This window comes from Salvelinus fontinalis, unplaced genomic scaffold (genome assembly GCF_029448725.1).
Source record: "Salvelinus fontinalis isolate EN_2023a unplaced genomic scaffold, ASM2944872v1 scaffold_0316, whole genome shotgun sequence".
NCBI classification, from domain to species: Eukaryota; Metazoa; Chordata; class Actinopteri; order Salmoniformes; family Salmonidae; genus Salvelinus; species Salvelinus fontinalis.
The window spans coordinates 1-19,632 of NW_026600525.1; the positions used below are offsets into that span (position 1 = coordinate 1).

The 19,632-nt window shown below is 44.1% G+C and overlaps 7 non-coding genes across 7 annotated transcripts; all 7 read right to left on the reverse strand.

The window, feature by feature from the left end:
• Positions 1-519: 519 nt before the first annotated feature.
• On the reverse strand, positions 520-592 carry trnak-cuu (transfer RNA lysine (anticodon CUU)). Its single transcript has one exon. It is a non-coding gene; the product is annotated as a tRNA-Lys (tRNA).
• A 4,589-nt stretch (positions 593-5,181) lies between these two features.
• On the reverse strand, positions 5,182-5,254 carry trnak-cuu (transfer RNA lysine (anticodon CUU)). Its single transcript has one exon. It is a non-coding gene; the product is annotated as a tRNA-Lys (tRNA).
• Positions 5,255-11,913: 6,659 nt separating this feature from the next.
• On the reverse strand, positions 11,914-11,986 carry trnak-cuu (transfer RNA lysine (anticodon CUU)). Its single transcript has one exon. It is a non-coding gene; the product is annotated as a tRNA-Lys (tRNA).
• Positions 11,987-13,467: 1,481 nt separating this feature from the next.
• Positions 13,468-13,540, reverse strand: trnak-cuu (transfer RNA lysine (anticodon CUU)). Its single transcript has one exon. It is a non-coding gene; the product is annotated as a tRNA-Lys (tRNA).
• A 1,481-nt stretch (positions 13,541-15,021) lies between these two features.
• trnak-cuu (transfer RNA lysine (anticodon CUU)) lies at positions 15,022-15,094 on the reverse strand. Its single transcript has one exon. It is a non-coding gene; the product is annotated as a tRNA-Lys (tRNA).
• A 1,481-nt stretch (positions 15,095-16,575) lies between these two features.
• trnak-cuu (transfer RNA lysine (anticodon CUU)) lies at positions 16,576-16,648 on the reverse strand. The gene has a single exon. It is a non-coding gene; the product is annotated as a tRNA-Lys (tRNA).
• A 1,481-nt stretch (positions 16,649-18,129) lies between these two features.
• trnak-cuu (transfer RNA lysine (anticodon CUU)) lies at positions 18,130-18,202 on the reverse strand. The gene has a single exon. It is a non-coding gene; the product is annotated as a tRNA-Lys (tRNA).
• Positions 18,203-19,632: the final 1,430 nt, after the last annotated feature.

Consider the following 19,632-nt stretch of genomic DNA (forward strand, 5'->3'; position numbering starts at 1 on the left):
CTGTGTGCTAGGCATAATAGAAGGACAACGGGAGGGTTAAGATTCTCATGCTCTACCGACTGAGCTAGCCAGGCACCTCAATGTTAATAATAACTTGGTCTGAATATCGTACAGCTCTGTTTGAGCAAAATATGGTGATCAGTCAGAGTGTTGTTAATGGATCCTGTGGTGCATTCGGTTAGCGTGTTGTACTTATACAGCAGTATGCAGTAAATTGATGTCACGGTTGTGAGTTTGAGCCTCAGCAGATGCAAGTATTTTTCTTGAACCCTCTGCCTGTCTATTTCTTGTCGAGAAAAGGAGCATTGCTTCAAACCATTTAGGAGGACGTTTCATTGGTAATAGGTATGTCATTGAGATAAAAGGTCAGAGTGAAGGTATAGCTAGGATTCAAATCCATAGTCTTCTGTAAAACCAGCTATGCCTGACAAGTCAGCAATGCAGGGTGGCAAGCCTGCTCGAATGTCCAAGCGGATGGCTGTTTGCAAAGTGAGTTCGTGCTTCGGAAGAGAAAAGATTCGCCCAACGTGGGGCTCGAACCCACGATCCTGAGATTAAGAGTCTCATGCTCTACCGACTGAGCTAGCCAGGCACGTCAACAGTGCTAATTACTTGGTCTGAATATCGTACAGCTCTGTTTGAGCAAAATATGGTGATCAGTGAGAATGTCGTTAATGGATCCTGTGGTGCATTCGGTTAGCGTGTTGTACTTATACAGCAGTATGCAGTAAATTGATGTCACGGTTGTGAGTTTGAGCCTCAGCAGATGCAAGTATTTTTCTTGAACCCTAATCTTTTCTATTTCTTGTCGAGAAAAGGAGCATTGCTTCAAACCATTTAGGAGGACGTTTCATTGGTAATAGGTATGTCATTGAGATAAAAGGTCAGAGTGAAGGTATAGCTAGGATTCAAATCCATAGTCTTCTGTAAAACCAGCTATGCCTGACAAGTCAGCAATGCAGGGTGGCAAGCCTGCTCGAATGTCCAAGCGGATGGCTGTTTGCAAAGTGAGTTCGTGCTTCGGAAGAGAAAAGATTCGCCCAACGTGGGGCTCGAATCCACGATCCTGAGATTAAGAGTCTCATGCTCTACCGACTGAGCTAGCCAGGCACGTCAACAGTGATAATTACTTGGTCTGAATATCGTACAGCTCTGTTTGAGCAAAATATGGTGATCAGTGAGAGTGTTGTTAATGGATCCTGTGGTGCATTCGGTTAGCGTGTTGTACTTATACAGCAGTATGCAGTAAATTGATGTCACGGTTATGAGTTTGAGCCTCAGCAGATGCAAGTATTTTTCTTGAACCTTCTGCCTGTCTATTTCTTGTGGAGAAAAGGAGCATTGCTTCAAACCATTTAGGAGGACGTTTCATTGGTAATAGGTATGTCATTGAGATAAAAGGTCAGAGTGAAGGTATAGCTAGGATTCAAATCCATAGTCTTCTGTCACACCAGCTATGCCCGACACGTCAGCGATGCAGGGTGGCAAGCCTGCTCGAAAGTCCAAGCGGATGGCTGTTTGCAAAGTGGGTTCGTGCTTCGGAAGAGAAAAGATTCACCCAACGTGGGGCTCGAACCCACGACCCTGAGATTAAGAGTCTCACGCTCTACCGACTGAGCAAGCCAGGCACCTCAACATTAATAATTACTTGGTCTGAATATCATACAGCTCTGTTTGAGCAAAATATGGTGATCAGTGAGAGTGTTGTTAATGGATCCTGTGGTGCATTCGGTTAGCGTGTTGTACTTATACAGCAGTATGCAGTAAATTGATGTCACGGTTATGAGATTGAGCCTCAGCAGATGCAAGTATTTTTCTTGAACCTTCTGCCTGTCTATTTCTTGTCAAGAAAAGGAGCATTGCTTCAAACCATTTAGGAGGACGTTTCATTGGTAATAGGTATGTCATTGAGATAAAAGGTCAGAGTGAAGGTATAGCTAGGATTCAAATCCATAGTCTTCTGTAAAACCAGCTATGCCTGACAAGTCAGCAATGCAGGGTGGCAAGCCTGCTCGAATGTCCAAGCGGATGGCTGTTTGCAAAGTGAGTTCGTGCTTCGGAAGAGAAAAGATTCGCCCAACGTGTGGCTCGAATCCACGATCCTGAGATTAAGAGTCTCATGCTCTACCGACTGAGCTAGCCAGGCACGTCAACAGTGATAATTACTTGGTCTGAATATCGTACAGCTCTGTTTGAGCAAAATATGGTGATCAGTGAGAGTGTTGTTAATGGATCCTGTGGTGCATTCGGTTAGCGTGTTGTACTTATACAGCAGTATGCAGTAAATTGATGTCACGGTTATGAGTTTGAGCCTCAGCAGATGCAAGTATTTTTCTTGAACCTTCTGCCTGTCTATTTCTTGTCGAGAAAAGGAGCATTGCTTCAAACCATTTAGGAGGACGTTTCATTGGTAATAGGTATGTCATTGAGATAAAAGGTCAGAGTGAAGGTATAGCTAGGATTCAAATCCATAGTCTTCTGTCACACCAGCTATGCCCGACACGTCAGCGATGCAGGGTGGCAAGCCTGCTCGAAAGTCCAAGCGGATGGCTGTTTGCAAAGTGGGTTCGTGCTTCGGAAGAGAAAAGATTCACCCAACGTGGGGCTCGAACCCACGACCCTGAGATTAAGAGTCTCACGCTCTACCGACTGAGCAAGCCAGGCACCTCAACATTAATAATTACTTGGTCTGAATATCATACAGCTCTGTTTGAGCAAAATATGGTGATCAGTGAGAGTGTTGTTAATGGATCCTGTGGTGCATTCGGTTAGCGTGTTGTACTTATACAGCAGTATGCAGTAAATTGATGTCACGGTTATGAGATTGAGCCTCAGCAGATGCAAGTATTTTTCTTGAACCTTCTGCCTGTCTATTTCTTGTCAAGAAAAGGAGCATTGCTTCAAACCATTTAGGAGGACGTTTCATTGGTAATAGGTATGTCATTGAGATAAAAGGTCAGAGTGAAGGTATAGCTAGGATTCAAATCCATAGTCTTCTGTAAAACCAGCTATGCCTGACAAGTCAGCAATGCAGGGTGGCAAGCCTGCTCGAATGTCCAAGCGGATGGCTGTTTGCAAAGTGAGTTCGTGCTTCGGAAGAGAAAAGATTCGCCCAACGTGTGGCTCGAATCCACGATCCTGAGATTAAGAGTCTCATGCTCTACCGACTGAGCTAGCCAGGCACGTCAACAGTGATAATTACTTGGTCTGAATATCGTACAGCTCTGTTTGAGCAAAATATGGTGATCAGTGAGAGTGTTGTTAATGGATCCTGTGGTGCATTCGGTTAGCGTGTTGTACTTATACAGCAGTATGCAGTAAATTGATGTCACGGTTATGAGTTTGAGCCTCAGCAGATGCAAGTATTTTTCTTGAACCTTCTGCCTGTCTATTTCTTGTCGAGAAAAGGAGCATTGCTTCAAACCATTTAGGAGGACGTTTCATTGGTAATAGGTATGTCATTGAGATAAAAGGTCAGAGTGAAGGTATAGCTAGGATTCAAATCCATAGTCTTCTGTAACACCAGCTATGCCTGACACGTCAGCAATGCAGGGTGGCAAGCCTGCTCGAAAGTCCAAGCGGGTGGCTGTTTGCAAATTGAGTTTGTGCTTCGGAAGAGAAAAGATTCACCCAACGTGGGGATCGAACCCACGACCCTGAGATTAAGATTCTCATGCTCTACCGACTGAGCTAGCCAGGCACCTCAATGTTAATAATAACTTGGTCTGAATATCGTACAGCTCTGTTTGAGCAAAATATGGTGATCAGTCAGAGTGTTGTTAATGGATCCTGTGGTGCATTCGGTTAGCGTGTTGTACTTATACAGCAGTATGCAGTAAATTGATGTCACGGTTGTGAGTTTGAGCCTCAGCAGATGCAAGTATTTTTCTTGAACCCTCTGCCTGTCTATTTCTTGTCGAGAAAAGGAGCATTGCTTCAAACCATTTAGGAGGACGTTTCATTGGTAATAGGTATGTCATTGAGATAAAAGGTCAGAGTGAAGGTATAGCTAGGATTCAAATCCATAGTCTTCTGTGACATCAGCTATGCCTGACACGTCAGCAATGCAGGGTTGCAAGCCTGCTCGAAAGTCCAAGCGGATGGCTGTTTGCAAAGTGAGTTCGTGCTTCGGAAGAGAAAAGATTCGCCCAACGTGGGGCTCGAACCCACGACCCTGAGATTAAGAGTCTCATGCTCTACCGACTGAGCTAGCCAGGAACCTCAACATTATTAATAACTTGGTCTGAATATCGTACAGCTCTGTTTGAGCAAAATATGGTGATCAGTGAAAGTGTTGTTAATGGATCCTGTGGTGCATTCGGTTAGCGTGTTGTACTTATACAGCAGTATGCAGTAAATTGATGTCACGGTTATGAGATTGAGCCTCAGCAGATGCAAGTATTTTTCTTGAACCTTCTGCCTGTCTATTTCTTGTCGAGAAAAGGAGCATTGCTTCAAACCATTTAGGAGGACGTTTCATTGGTAATAGGTATGTCATTGAGATAAAAGGTCAGAGTGAAGGTATAGCTAGGATTCAAATCCATAGTCTTCTGTAAAACCAGCTATGCCTGACAAGTCAGCAATGCAGGGTGGCAAGCCTGCTCGAATGTCCAAGCGGATGGCTGTTTGCAAAGTGAGTTCGTGCTTCGGAAGAGAAAAGATTCACCCAATGTGGAGCTCAAACCCATGACCCTGAGATTAAGAGTCTCCCGCTCTACCGACTGAGCTAGCCAGGCACCTCAACAGTAATAATTACTTGGTCTGAATATCATACAGCTCTGTTTGAGCAAAATATGGTGATCAGTGAGAGTGTTGTTAATGGATCCTGTGGTGCATTCGGTTAGCGTGTTGTACTTATACAGCAGTATGCAGTAAATTGATGTCACGGTTGTGAGTTTGAGCCTCAGCAGATGCAAGTATTTTTCTTGAACCCTCTGCCTGTCTATTTCTTGTCAAGAAAAGGAGCATTGCTTCAAACCATTTAGGAGGACGTTTCATTGGTAATAGGTATGTCATTGAGATAAAAGGTCAGAGTGAAGGTATAGCTAGGATTCAAATCCATAGTCTTCTGTGACATCAGCTATGCCTGACACGTCAGCAATGCAGGGTGGCAAGCCTGCTCGAAAGTCCAAGCGGATGGCTGTTTGCAAAGTGAGTTCGTGCTTCGGAAGCGAAAAGATTCACCCAACGTGGGGCTCGAACCCACGACCCTGAGATTAAGAGTCTCATGCTCTACCGACTGAGCTAGCCAGGCACCTCAACAGTGATAATTACTTCGTCTGAATATCGTACAGCTCTGTTTGAGCAAAATATGGTGATCAGTGAGAATGTTGTTAATGGATCCTGTGGTGCATTCGGTTAGCGTGTTGTACTTATACAGCAGTATGCAGTAAATTGATGTCACGGTTGTGAGTTTGAGCCTCAGCAGATGCAAGTATTTTTCTTGAACCCTCTGCCTGTCTATTTCTTGTTGAGAAAAGGAGCATTGCTTCAAACCATTTAGGAGGACGTTTCATTGGTAATAGGTATGTCATTGAGATAAAAGGTCAGAGTGAAGGTATAGCTAGGATTCAAATGCATAGTCTTCTGTAACACCAGCTATGCCTGACACGTCAGCAATGCAGGGTGGCAAGCCTGCTCGAAAGTCCAAGCGGATGGCTGTTTGCAAAGTGAGTTCGTGCTTCGGAAGAGAAAAGATTCGCCCAACGTGGGGCTCGAACCCACGACCCTGAGAATAAGAGTATCATGCTCTACCGACTGAGCTAGCCAGGCACTTCAACAGTGATAATTACTTGGTCTGAATATCGTATAGCTCTGTTTGAGCAAAATATGGTGATCAGTGAGAATGTTGTTAATGGATCCTGTGGTGCATTCGGTTAGCGTGTTGTACTTATACAGCAGTATGCAGTAAATTGATGTCACGGTTGTGAGTTTGAGCCTCAGCAGATGCAAGTATTTTTCTTGAACCCTCTGCCTGTCTATTTCTTGTTGAGAAAAGGAGCATTGCTTCAAACCATTTAGGAGGACGTTTCATTGGTAATAGGTATTTCATTGAGATAAAAGGTCAGAGTGAAGGTATAGCTAGGATTCAAATCCATAGTCTTCTGTAACACCAGCTATGCCTGACACGTCAGCAATGCAGGTGGCAAGCCTGCTCGAAAGTCCAAGCGGATGGCTGTTTGCAAAGTGAGTTCGTGCTTCGGAAGAGAAAAGATTCACCCAACATAGGGCTCGAACCCACGACCCTGAGATTAAGAGTCTCACGCTCTACCGACTTAGCTAGCCAGGCACCTCAACAGTCATAATTACTTGGTCTGAATATCGTACAGCTCTGTTTGAGCAAAATATGGTGATCAGTGAGAGTGTTGTTAATGGATCCTGTGGTGCATTCGGTTAGCGTGTTGTACTTATACAGCAGTATGCAGTAAATTGATGTCACGGTTGTGAGTTTGAGCCTCAGCAGATGCAAGTATTTTTCTTGAACCCTCTGCCTGTCTATTTCTTGTCGAGAAAAGGAGCATTGCTTCAAACCATTTAGGAGGACGTTTCATTGGTAATAGGTATGTCATTGAGATAAAAGGTCAGAGTGAAGGTATAGCTAGGATTCAAATCCATAGTCTTCTGTAACACCAGCTATGCCTGACACGTCAGCGATGCAGGGTGGCAAGCCTGCTCGAAAGTCTAAGCGGATGGCTGTTTGCTAAGTGAGTTCGTGCTTCGGAAGAGAAAAGAATCACCCAACGTGGGGCTCGAACCCACGACCCTGAGATAAAGAATCTTACGCTCTACTGACTGAGCTAGCCAGGCACCTCAACAGTAATAATTACTTGGTCTGAATATCATACAGCTCTGTTTGAGCAAAATATGGTGATCAGTGAGAGTGTTGTTAATGGATCCTGTGGTGCATTCGGTTAGCGTGTTGAACTTATACAGCAGTATGCAGTAAATTGATGTCACGGTTGTGAGTTTGAGCCTCAGCAGATGCAAGTATTTTTCTTGAACCCTCATCTTTTCTATTTCTTGTCGAGAAAAGGAGCATTGCTTCAAACCATTTAGGAGGACGTTTCATGGGTAATAGGTATGTCATTGAGATAAAAGGACAGAGTGAAGGTATAGCTAGGATTCAAATCGATAGTCTTCTGTAACACCAGCTATGCCTGACAAGTCAGCAATGCAGGGTGGCAAGCCTGCTCGAAAGTCCAAGCGGATGGCTGTTTGCAAATTGAGTTCGTGCTTCGGAAGAGAAAAGATTCACCCAACGTGCGGCTCGAACCCAGGACCCTGAGATTAAGAGTCTCATGCTCTACCGACTGAGCTAGCCAGGCACCTCAACAGTAATAATTACTTGGTCTGAATATCATACAGCTCTGTTTGAGCAAAATATGGTGATCAGTGAGAGTGTTGTTAATGGATCCTGTGGTGCATTCGGTTAGCGTGTTGTACTTATACAGCAGTATGCAGTAAATTGATGTCACGGTTGTGAGTTTGAGCCTCAGCAGATGCAAGTATTTTTCTTGAACCCTCTGCCTGTCTATTTCTTGTCGAGAAAAGGAGCATTGCTTCAAACCATTTAGGAGGACGTTTCATTGGTAATAGGTCTGTCATTGAGATAAAAGGTCAGAGTGAAGGTATAGCTAGGATTCAAATCCATAGTCTTCTGTAACACCAGCTATGCCTGACACGTCAGCGATGCAGGGTGGCAAGCCTGCTGGAAAGTCCAAGCGGATGGCTGTTTGCAAAGTGAGTTCGTGCTTCGGAAGAGAAAAGATTCACCCAACGTGGGGCTCAAACCCATGACCCTGAGATTAAGAGTCTCACGCTCTACCGACTGAGCTAGCCAGGCACCTCAACAGTAATAATTACTTGGTCTGAATATCATACAGCTCTGTTTGAGCAAAATATGGTGATCAGTGAGAGTGTTGTTAATGGATCCTGTGGTGCATTCGGTTAGCGTGTTGTACTTATACAGCAGTATGCAGTAAATTGATGTCACGGTTGTGAGTTTGAGCCTCAGCAGATGCAAGTATTTTTCTTGAACCCTCTGCCTGTCTATTTCTTGTCGAGAAAAGGAGCATTGCTTCAAACCATTTAGGAGGACGTTTCATTGGTAATAGGTATGTCATTGAGATAAAAGGTCAGAGTGAAGGTATAGCTAGGATTCAAATCCATAGTCTTCTGTGACATCAGCTATGCCTGACACGTCAGCAATGCAGGGTGGCAAGCCTGCTCGAAAGTCCAAGCGGATGGCTGTTTGCAAAGTGAGTTCGTGCTTCGGAAGAGAAAAGATTCGCCCAACGTGGGGCTCGAACTCACGACCCTGAGATTAAGAGTCTCATGCTCTACCGACTGAGCTAGCCAGGCACCTAAACAGTAATAATTACTTGGTCTGAATATCGTACAGCTCTGTTTGAGCAAAATATGGTGATCAGTGAAAGTGTTGTTAATGGATCCTGTGGTGCATTCGGTTAGCGTGTTGTGCTTATACAGCAGTATGCAGTAAATTGATGTCACGATTGTGAGTTTGAGCCTCAGCAGATGCAAGTATTTTTCTTGAACCCTCTGCCTGTCTATTTCTTGTCGAGAAAAGGAGCATTGCTTCAAACCATTTAGGAGGACGTTTCATTGGTAATAGGTATGTCATTGAGATAAAAGGTCAGAGTGAAGGTATAGCTAGGATTCAAATCCATAGTCTTCTGTAACACCAGCTATGCCCGACACGTCAGCGATGCAGGGTGGCAAGCCTGCTCGAAAGTCCAAGCGGATGGCTGTTTGCAAAGTGAGTTCGTGCTTCGGAAGAGAAAAGATTCACCCAACGTGGGGCTCTAACCCACGACCCTGAGATTAAGAGTCTCACGCTCTACCGACTGAGCTAGCCAGGCACCTCAACATTAATAATTACTTGGTCTGAATATCATACAGCTCTGTTTGAGCAAAATATGGTGATCAGTGAGAATGTTGTTAATGGATCCTGTGGTGCATTCGGTTAGCGTGTTGTACTTATACAGCAGTATGCAGTAAATTGATGTCACGGTTGTGAGTTTGAGCCTCAGCAGATGCAAGTATTTTTCTTGAACCCTAATCTTTTCTATTTCTTGTCGAGAAAAGGAGCATTGCTTCAAACCATTTAGGAGGACGTTTCATTGGTAATAGGTATGTCATTGAGATAAAAGGTCAGAGTGAAGGTATAACTAGGATTCAAATCCATAGTCTTCTGTGACATCAGCTATGCCTGACACGTCAGCAATGCAGGGTTGCAAGCCTGCTCGAAAGTCCAAGCGGATGGCTGTTTGCAAAGTGAGTTCGTGCTTCGGAAGAGAAAAGATTCGCCCAACGTGGGGCTCAAACCCACGACCCTGAGATTAAGAGTTTCATGCTCTACCGACTGAGCTAGCCAGGAACTTCAACTTTATTAATAACTTGGTCTGAATATCGTACAGCTCTGTTTGAGCAAAATATGGTGATCAGTGAGAATGTCGTTAATGGATCCTGTGGTGCATTCGGTTAGCGTGTTGTACTTATACAGCAGTATGCAGTAAATTGATGTCACGGTTGTGAGTTTGAGCCTCAGCAGATGCAAGTATTTTTCTTGAACCTTCTGCCTGTCTATTTCTTGTCGAGAAAAGGAGCATTGCTTCAAACCATTCAGGAGGACGTTTCATTGGTAATAGGTATGTCATTGAGATAAAAGGTCAGAGTGAAGGTATAGCTAGGATTCAAATCCATAGTCTTCTGTAAAACCAGCTATGCCTGACAAGTCAGCAATGCAGGGTGGCAAGCCTGCTCGAAAGTCCAAGCGGATGGCTGTTTGCAAAGTGAGTTCGTGCTTCGGAAGAGAAATGATTCACCCAATGTGGGGCTCAAACCCATGACCCTGAGATTAAGAGTCTCACGCTCTACCGACTGAGCTAGCCAGGCACCTCAACAGTAATAATTACTTGGTCTGAATATCATACAGCTCTGTTTGAGCAAAATATGGTGATCAGTGAGAGTGTTGTTAATGGATCCTGTGGTGCATTCGGTTAGCGTGTTGTACTTATACAGCAGTATGCAGTAAATTGATGTCACGGTTATGAGTTTGAGCCTCAGCAGATGCAAGTATTTTTCTTGAACCTTCTGCCTGTCTATTTCTTGTCGAGAAAAGGAGCATTGCTTCAAACCATTTAGGAGGACGTTTCATTGGTAATAGGTATGTCATTGAGATAAAAGGTCAGAGTGAAGGTATAGCTAGGATTCAAATCCATAGTCTTCTGTAAAACCAGCTATGCCTGACAAGTCAGCAATGCAGGGTGGCAAGCCTGCTCGAATGTCCAAGCGGATGGCTGTTTGCAAAGTGAGTTCGTGCTTCGGAAGAGAAAAGATTCGCCCAACGTGGGGCTCGAATCCACGATCCTGAGATTAAGAGTCTCATGCTCTACCGACTGAGCTAGCCAGGCACGTCAACAGTGATAATTACTTGGTCTGAATATCGTACAGCTCTGTTTGAGCAAAATATGGTGATCAGTGAGAGTGTTGTTAATGGATCCTGTGGTGCATTCGGTTAGCGTGTTGTACTTATACAGCAGTATGCAGTAAATTGATGTCACGGTTATGAGTTTGAGCCTCAGCAGATGCAAGTATTTTTCTTGAACCTTCTGCCTGTCTATTTCTTGTCGAGAAAAGGAGCATTGCTTCAAACCATTTAGGAGGACGTTTCATTGGTAATAGGTATGTCATTGAGATAAAAGGTCAGAGTGAAGGTATAGCTAGGATTCAAATCCATAGTCTTCTGTCACACCAGCTATGCCCGACACGTCAGCGATGCAGGGTGGCAAGCCTGCTCGAAAGTCCAAGCGGATGGCTGTTTGCAAAGTGGGTTCGTGCTTCGGAAGAGAAAAGATTCACCCAACGTGGGGGTCGAACCCACGACCCTGAGATTAAGAGTCTCACGCTCTACCGACTGAGCAAGCCAGGCACCTCAACATTAATAATTACTTGGTCTGAATATCATACAGCTCTGTTTGAGCAAAATATGGTGATCAGTGAGAGTGTTGTTAATGGATCCTGTGGTGCATTCGGTTAGCGTGTTGTACTTATACAGCAGTATGCAGTAAATTGATGTCACGGTTATGAGATTGAGCCTCAGCAGATGCAAGTATTTTTCTTGAACCTTCTGCCTGTCTATTTCTTGTCGAGAAAAGGAGCATTGCTTCAAACCATTTAGGAGGACGTTTCATTGGTAATAGGTATGTCATTGAGATAAAAGGTCAGAGTGAAGGTATAGCTAGGATTCAAATCCATAGTCTTCTGTAAAACCAGTTATGCCTGACAAGTCAGCAATGCAGGGTGGCAAGCCTGCTCGAAAGTCCAAGCGGATGGCTGTTTGCAAAGTGAGTTCGTGCTTCGGAAGAGAAAAGATTCACCCAATGTGGAGCTCAAACCCATGACCCTGAGATTAAGAGTCTCACGCTCTACCGACTGAGCTAGCCAGGCACCTCAACAGTAATAATTACTTGGTCTGAATATCATACAGCTCTGTTTGAGCAAAATATGGTGATCAGTGAGAATGTTGTTAATGGATCCTGTGGTGCATTCGGTTAGCGTGTTGTACTTATACAGCAGTATGCAGTAAATTGATGTCACGGTTGTGAGTTTGAGCCTCAGCAGATGCAAGTATTTTTCTTGAACCCTCTGCCTGTCTATTTCTTGTCAAGAAAAGGAGCATTGCTTCAAACCATTTAGGAGGACGTTTCATTGGTAATAGGTATGTCATTGAGATAAAAGGTCAGAGTGAAGGTATAGCTAGGATTCAAATCCATAGTCTTCTGTGACATCAGCTATGCCTGACACGTCAGCAATGCAGGGTGGCAAGCCTGCTCGAAAGTCCAAGCGGATGGCTGTTTGCAAAGTGAGTTCGTGCTTCGGAAGAGAAAGATTCGCCCAACGTGGGGCTCGAACCCACGACCCTGAGATTAAGAGTCTCATGCTCTACCGACTGAGCTAGCCAGGCAACTTAACAGTAGTAATTACTTGGTCTGAATATCGTACAGCTCTGTTTGAGCAAAATATGGTGATCAGTGAAAGTGTTGTTAATGGATCCTGTGGTGCATTCGGTTAGCGTGTTGTACTTATACAGCAGTATGCAGTAAATTGATGTCACGGTTGTGAGTTTGAGCCTCAGCAGATGCAAGTATTTTTCTTGAACCCTCTGCCTGTCTATTTCTTGTCGAGAAAAGGAGCCTTGCTTCAAACCATTTAGGAGGACGTTTCATTGGTAATAGGTATGTCATTGAGATAAAAGGTCAGAGTGAAGGTATAGCTAGGATTCAAATCCATAGTCTTCTGTAAAAACAGCTATGCCTGACAAGTCAGCAATGCAGGGTGGCAAGCCTGCTCGAATGTCCAAGCGGATGGCTGTTTGCAAAGTGAGTTCGTGCTTCGGAAGAGAAAAGATTCGCCCAACGTGGGGCTCGAACCCACGATCCTGAGATTAAGAGTCTCATGCTCTACCGACTGAGCTAGCCAGGAAAGTCAACAATGATAATTACTTGGTCTGAATATCGTACAGCTCTGTTTGAGCAAAATATGGTGATCAGTGAGAATGTCGTTAATGGATCCTGTGGTGCATTCGGTTAGCGTGTTGTACTTATACAGCAGTATGCAGTAAATTGATGTCACGGTTGTGAGTTTGAGCCTCAGCAGATGCAAGTATTTTTCTTGAACCTTCTGCCTGTCTATTTCTTGTCGAGAAAAGGAGCATTGCTTCAAACCATTCAGGAGGACGTTTCATTGGTAATAGGTATGTCATTGAGATAAAAGGTCAGAGTGAAGGTATAGCTAGGATTCAAATCCATAGTCTTCTGTAAAACCAGCTATGCCTGACAAGTCAGCAATGCAGGGTGGCAAGCCTGCTCGAAAGTCCAAGCAGATGGCTGTTTGCAAAGTGAGTTCGTGCTTCGGAAGAGAAAAGATTCACCCAATGTGGGGCTCAAACCCATGACCCTGAGATTAAGAGTCTCACGCTCTACCGACTGAGCTAGCCAGGCACCTCAACAGTAAAAATTACTTGGTCTGAATATCATACAGCTCTGTTTGAGCAAAATATGGTGATCAGTGAGAGTGTTGTTAATGGATCCTGTGGTGCATTCGGTTAGCGTGTTGTACTTATACAGCAGTATGCAGTAAATTGATGTCACGGTTGTGAGTTTGAGCCTCAGCAGATGCAAGTATTTTTCTTGAACCCTCTGCCTGTCTATTTCTTGTCGAGAAAAGGAGCATTGCTTCAAACCATTTAGGAGGACGTTTCATTGGTAATAGGTATGTCATTGAGATAAAAGGTCAGAGTGAAGGTATAGCTAGGATTCAAATCCATAGTCTTCTGTGACATCAGCTATGCCTGACAAGTCAGCAATGCAGGGTGGCAAGCCTGCTCGAAAGTCAAAGCGGATGGCTGTTTGCAAAGTGAGTTCGTGCTTCGGAAGAGAAAAGATTCGCCCAACGTGGGGCTCGAACCCACGACCCTGAGATTAAGAGTCTCATGCTCTACCGACTGAGCTAGCCAGGCAACTTTACAGTAGTAATTACTTGGTCTGAATATCGTACAGCTCTGTTTGAGCAAAATATGGTGATCAGTGAAAGTGTTGTTAATGGATCCTGTGGTGCATTCGGTTAGCGTGTTGTACTTATACAGCAGTATGCAGTAAATTGATGTCACGGTTGTGAGTTTGAGCCTCAGCAGATGCAAGTATTTTTCTTGAACCCTCTGCCTGTCTATTTCTTGTTGAGAAAAGGAGCATTGCTTCAAACCATTTAGGAGGACGTTTCATTGGTAATAGGTATGTCATTGAGATAAAAGGTCAGAGTGAAGGTATAGCTAGGATTCAAATCCATAGTCTTCTGTAACACCAGCTATGCCTGACACATCAGCAATGCAGGGTGGCAAGCCTGCTCGAAAGTCCAAGCGGATGGCTGTTTGCAAAGTGAGTTCGTGCTTCGGAAGAGAAAAGATTCGCCTAACGTGGGGCTCGAACCCACGACCCTGAGAATAAAAGTATCATGCTTTACCGACTGAGCTAGCCAGGCACTTCAACAGTGATAATTACTTGGTCTGAATATCGTATAGCTCTGTTTGAGCAAAATATGGTGATCAGTGAGAATGTTGTTAATGGATCCTGTGGTGCATTCGGTTAGCGTGTTGTACTTATACAGCAGTATGCAGTAAATTGATGTCACGGTTGTGAGTTTGAGCCTCAGCAGATGCAAGTATTTTTCTTGAACCCTAATCTTTTCTATTTCTTGTCGAGAAAAGGAGCATTGCTTCAAACCATTTAGGAGGACGTTTCATTGGTAATAGGTATGTCATTGAGATAAAAGGTCAGAGTGAAGGTATAACTAGGATTCAAATCCATAGTCTTCTGTGACATCAGCTATGCCTGACACGTCAGCAATGCAGGGTTGCAAGCCTGCTCGAAAGTCCAAGCGGATGGCTGTTTGCAAAGTGAGTTCGTGCTTCGGAAGAGAAAAGATTCGCCCAACGTGGGGCTCAAACCCACGACCCTGAGATTAAGAGTTTCATGCTCTACCGACTGAGCTAGCCAGGAACTTCAACTTTATTAATAACTTGGTCTGAATATCGTACAGCTCTGTTTGAGCAAAATATGGTGATCAGTGAAAGTGTTGTTAATGGATCCTGTGGTGCATTCGGTTAGCGTGTTGTACTTATACAGCAGTATGCAGTAAATTGATGTCACGGTTATGAGATTGAGCCTCAGCAGATGCAAGTATTTTTCTTGAACCTTCTGCCTGTCTATTTCTTGTCGAGAAAAGGAGCATTGCTTCAAACCATTTAGGAGGACGTTTCATTGGTAATAGGTATGTCATTGAGATAAAAGGTCAGAGTGAAGGTATAGCTAGGATTCAAATCCATAGTCTTCTGTAAAACCAGCTATGCCTGACAAGTCAGCAATGCAGGGTGGCAAGCCTGCTCGAATGTCCAAGCGGATGGCTGTTTGCAAAGTGAGTTCGTGCTTCGGAAGAGAAAAGATTCGCCCAACGTGGGGCTCGAACCCACGATCCTGAGATTAAGAGTCTCATGCTCTACCGACTGAGCTAGCCAGGCACGTCAACAGTGATAATTACTTGGTCTGAATATCGTACAGCTCTGTTTGAGCAAAATATGGTGATCAGTGAGAATGTCGTTAATGGATCCTGTGGTGCATTCGGTTAGCGTGTTGTACTTATACAGCAGTATGCAGTAAATTGATGTCACGGTTGTGAGTTTGAGCCTCAGCAGATGCAAGTATTTTTCTTGAACCCTCTGCCTGTCTATTTCTTGTCGAGAAAAGGAGCCTTGCTTCAAACCATTTAGGAGGACGTTTCATTGGTAATAGGTATGTCATTGAGATAAAAGGTCAGAGTGAAGGTATAGCTAGGATTCAAATCCATAGTCTTCTGTAAAAACAGCTATGCCTGACAAGTCAGCAATGCAGGGTGGCAAGCCTGCTCGAATGTCCAAGCGGATGGCTGTTTGCAAAGTGAGTTCGTGCTTCGGAAGAGAAAAGATTCGCCCAACGTGGGGCTCGAACCCACGATCCTGAGATTAAGAGTCTCATGCTCTACCGACTGAGCTAGCCAGGAAAATCAACAATGATAATTACTTGGTCTGAATATCGTACAGCTCTGTTTGAGGAAAATATGGTGATCAGTGAGAATGTCGTTAATGGATCCTGTGGTGCATTCGGTTAGCGTGTTGTACTTATACAGCAGTATGCAGTAAATTGATGTCACGGTTGTGAGTTTGAGCCTCAGCAGATGCAAGTATTTTTCTTGAACCTTCTGCCTGTCTATTTCTTGTCGAGAAAAGGAGCATTGCTTCAAACCATTCAGGAGGACGTTTCATTGGTAATAGGTATGTCATTGAGATAAAAGGTCAGAGTGAAGGTATAGCTAGGATTCAAATCCATAGTCTTCTGTAAAACCAGCTATGCCTGACAAGTCAGCAATGCAGGGTGGCAAGCCTGCTCGAAAGTCCAAGCAGATGGCTGTTTGCAAAGTGAGTTCGTGCTTCGGAAGAGAAAAGATTCACCCAATGTGGGGCTCAAACCCATGACCCTGAGATTAAGAGTCTCACGCTCTACCGACTGAGCTAGCCAGGCACCTCAACAGTAAAAATTACTTGGTCTGAATATCATACAGCTCTGTTTGAGCAAAATATGGTGATCAGTGAGAGTGTTGTTAATGGATCCTGTGGTGCATTCGGTTAGCGTGTTGTACTTATACAGCAGTATGCAGTAAATTGATGTCACGGTTGTGAGTTTGAGCCTCAGCAGATGCAAGTATTTTTCTTGAACCCTCTGCCTGTCTATTTCTTGTCGAGAAAAGGAGCATTGCTTCAAACCATTTAGGAGGACGTTTCATTGGTAATAGGTATGTCATTGAGATAAAAGGTCAGAGTGAAGGTATAGCTAGGATTCAAATCCATAGTCTTCTGTGACATCAGCTATGCCTGACAAGTCAGCAATGCAGGGTGGCAAGCCTGCTCGAAAGTCAAAGCGGATGGCTGTTTGCAAAGTGAGTTCGTGCTTCGGAAGAGAAAAGATTCGCCCAACGTGGGGCTCGAACCCACGACCCTGAGATTAAGAGTCTCATGCTCTACCGACTGAGCTAGCCAGGCAACTTTACAGTAGTAATTACTTGGTCTGAATATCGTACAGCTCTGTTTGAGCAAAATATGGTGATCAGTGAAAGTGTTGTTAATGGATCCTGTGGTGCATTCGGTTAGCGTGTTGTACTTATACAGCAGTATGCAGTAAATTGATGTCACGGTTGTGAGTTTGAGCCTCAGCAGATGCAAGTATTTTTCTTGAACCCTCTGCCTGTCTATTTCTTGTTGAGAAAAGGAGCATTGCTTCAAACCATTTAGGAGGACGTTTCATTGGTAATAGGTATGTCATTGAGATAAAAGGTCAGAGTGAAGGTATAGCTAGGATTCAAATCCATAGTCTTCTGTAACACCAGCTATGCCTGACACATCAGCAATGCAGGGTGGCAAGCCTGCTCGAAAGTCCAAGCGGATGGCTGTTTGCAAAGTGAGTTCGTGCTTCGGAAGAGAAAAGATTCGCCTAACGTGGGGCTCGAACCCACGACCCTGAGAATAAAAGTATCATGCTTTACCGACTGAGCTAGCCAGGCACTTCAACAGTGATAATTACTTGGTCTGAATATCGTATAGCTCTGTTTGAGCAAAATATGGTGATCAGTGAGAATGTTGTTAATGGATCCTGTGGTGCATTCGGTTAGCGTGTTGTACTTATACAGCAGTATGCAGTAAATTGATGTCACGGTTGTGAGTTTGAGCCTCAGCAGATGCAAGTATTTTTCTTGAACCCTAATCTTTTCTATTTCTTGTCGAGAAAAGGAGCATTGCTTCAAACCATTTAGGAGGACGTTTCATTGGTAATAGGTATGTCATTGAGATAAAAGGTCAGAGTGAAGGTATAACTAGGATTCAAATCCATAGTCTTCTGTGACATCAGCTATGCCTGACACGTCAGCAATGCAGGGTTGCAAGCCTGCTCGAAAGTCCAAGCGGATGGCTGTTTGCAAAGTGAGTTCGTGCTTCGGAAGAGAAAAGATTCGCCCAACGTGGGGCTCAAACCCACGACCCTGAGATTAAGAGTTTCATGCTCTACCGACTGAGCTAGCCAGGAACTTCAACTTTATTAATAACTTGGTCTGAATATCGTACAGCTCTGTTTGAGCAAAATATGGTGATCAGTGAAAGTGTTGTTAATGGATCCTGTGGTGCATTCGGTTAGCGTGTTGTACTTATACAGCAGTATGCAGTAAATTGATGTCACGGTTATGAGATTGAGCCTCAGCAGATGCAAGTATTTTTCTTGAACCTTCTGCCTGTCTATTTCTTGTCGAGAAAAGGAGCATTGCTTCAAACCATTTAGGAGGACGTTTCATTGGTAATAGGTATGTCATTGAGATAAAAGGTCAGAGTGAAGGTATAGCTAGGATTCAAATCCATAGTCTTCTGTAAAACCAGCTATGCCTGACAAGTCAGCAATGCAGGGTGGCAAGCCTGCTCGAATGTCCAAGCGGATGGCTGTTTGCAAAGTGAGTTCGTGCTTCGGAAGAGAAAAGATTCGCCCAACGTGGGGCTCGAACCCACGATCCTGAGATTAAGAGTCTCATGCTCTACCGACTGAGCTAGCCAGGCACGTCAACAGTGATAATTACTTGGTCTGAATATCGTACAGCTCTGTTTGAGCAAAATATGGTGATCAGTGAGAATGTCGTTAATGGATCCTGTGGTGCATTCGGTTAGCGTGTTGTACTTATACAGCAGTATGCAGTAAATTGATGTCACGGTTGTGAGTTTGAGCCTCAGCAGATGCAAGTATTTTTCTTGAACCTTCTGCCTGTCTATTTCTTGTCGAGAAAAGGAGCATTGCTTCAAACCATTCAGGAGGACGTTTCATTGGTAATAGGTATGTCATTGAGATAAAAGGTCAGAGTGAAGGTATAGCTAGGATTCAAATCCATAGTCTTCTGTAAAACCAGCTATGCCTGACAAGTCAGCAATGCAGGGTGGCAAGCCTGCTCGAAAGTCCAAGCGGATGGCTGTTTGCAAAGTGAGTTCGTGCTTCGGAAGAGAAATGATTCACCCAATGTGGGGCTCAAACCCATGACCCTGAGATTAAGAGTCTCACGCTCTACCGACTGAGCTAGCCAGGCACCTCAACAGTAATAATTACTTGGTCTGAATATCATACAGCTCTGTTTGAGCAAAATATGGTGATCAGTGAGAGTGTTGTTAATGGATCCTGTGGTGCATTCGGTTAGCGTGTTGTACTTATACAGCAGTATGCAGTAAATTGATGTCACGGTTATGAGTTTGAGCCTCAGCAGATGCAAGTATTTTTCTTGAACCTTCTGCCTGTCTATTTCTTGTCGAGAAAAGGAGCATTGCTTCAAACCATTTAGGAGGACGTTTCATTGGTAATAGGTATGTCATTGAGATAAAAGGTCAGAGTGAAGGTATAGCTAGGATTCAAATCCATAGTCTTCTGTAAAACCAGCTATGCCTGACAAGTCAGCAATGCAGGGTGGCAAGCCTGCTCGAATGTCCAAGCGGATGGCTGTTTGCAAAGTGAGTTCGTGCTTCGGAAGAGAAAAGATTCGCCCAACGTGGGACTCGAATCCACGATCCTGAGATTAAGAGTCTCATGCTCTACCGACTGAGCTAGCCAGGCACGTCAACAGTGATAATTACTTGGTCTGAATATCGTACAGCTCTGTTTGAGCAAAATATGGTGATCAGTGAGAGTGTTGTTAATGGATCCTGTGGTGCATTCGGTTAGCGTGTTGTACTTATACAGCAGTATGCAGTAAATTGATGTCACGGTTATGAGTTTGAGCCTCAGCAGATGCAAGTATTTTTCTTGAACCTTCTGCCTGTCTATTTCTTGTCGAGAAAAGGAGCATTGCTTCAAACCATTTAGGAGGACGTTTCATTGGTAATAGGTATGTCATTGAGATAAAAGGTCAGAGTGAAGGTATAGCTAGGATTCAAATCCATAGTCTTCTGTCACACCAGCTATGCCCGACACGTCAGCGATGCAGGGTGGCAAGCCTGCTCGAAAGTCC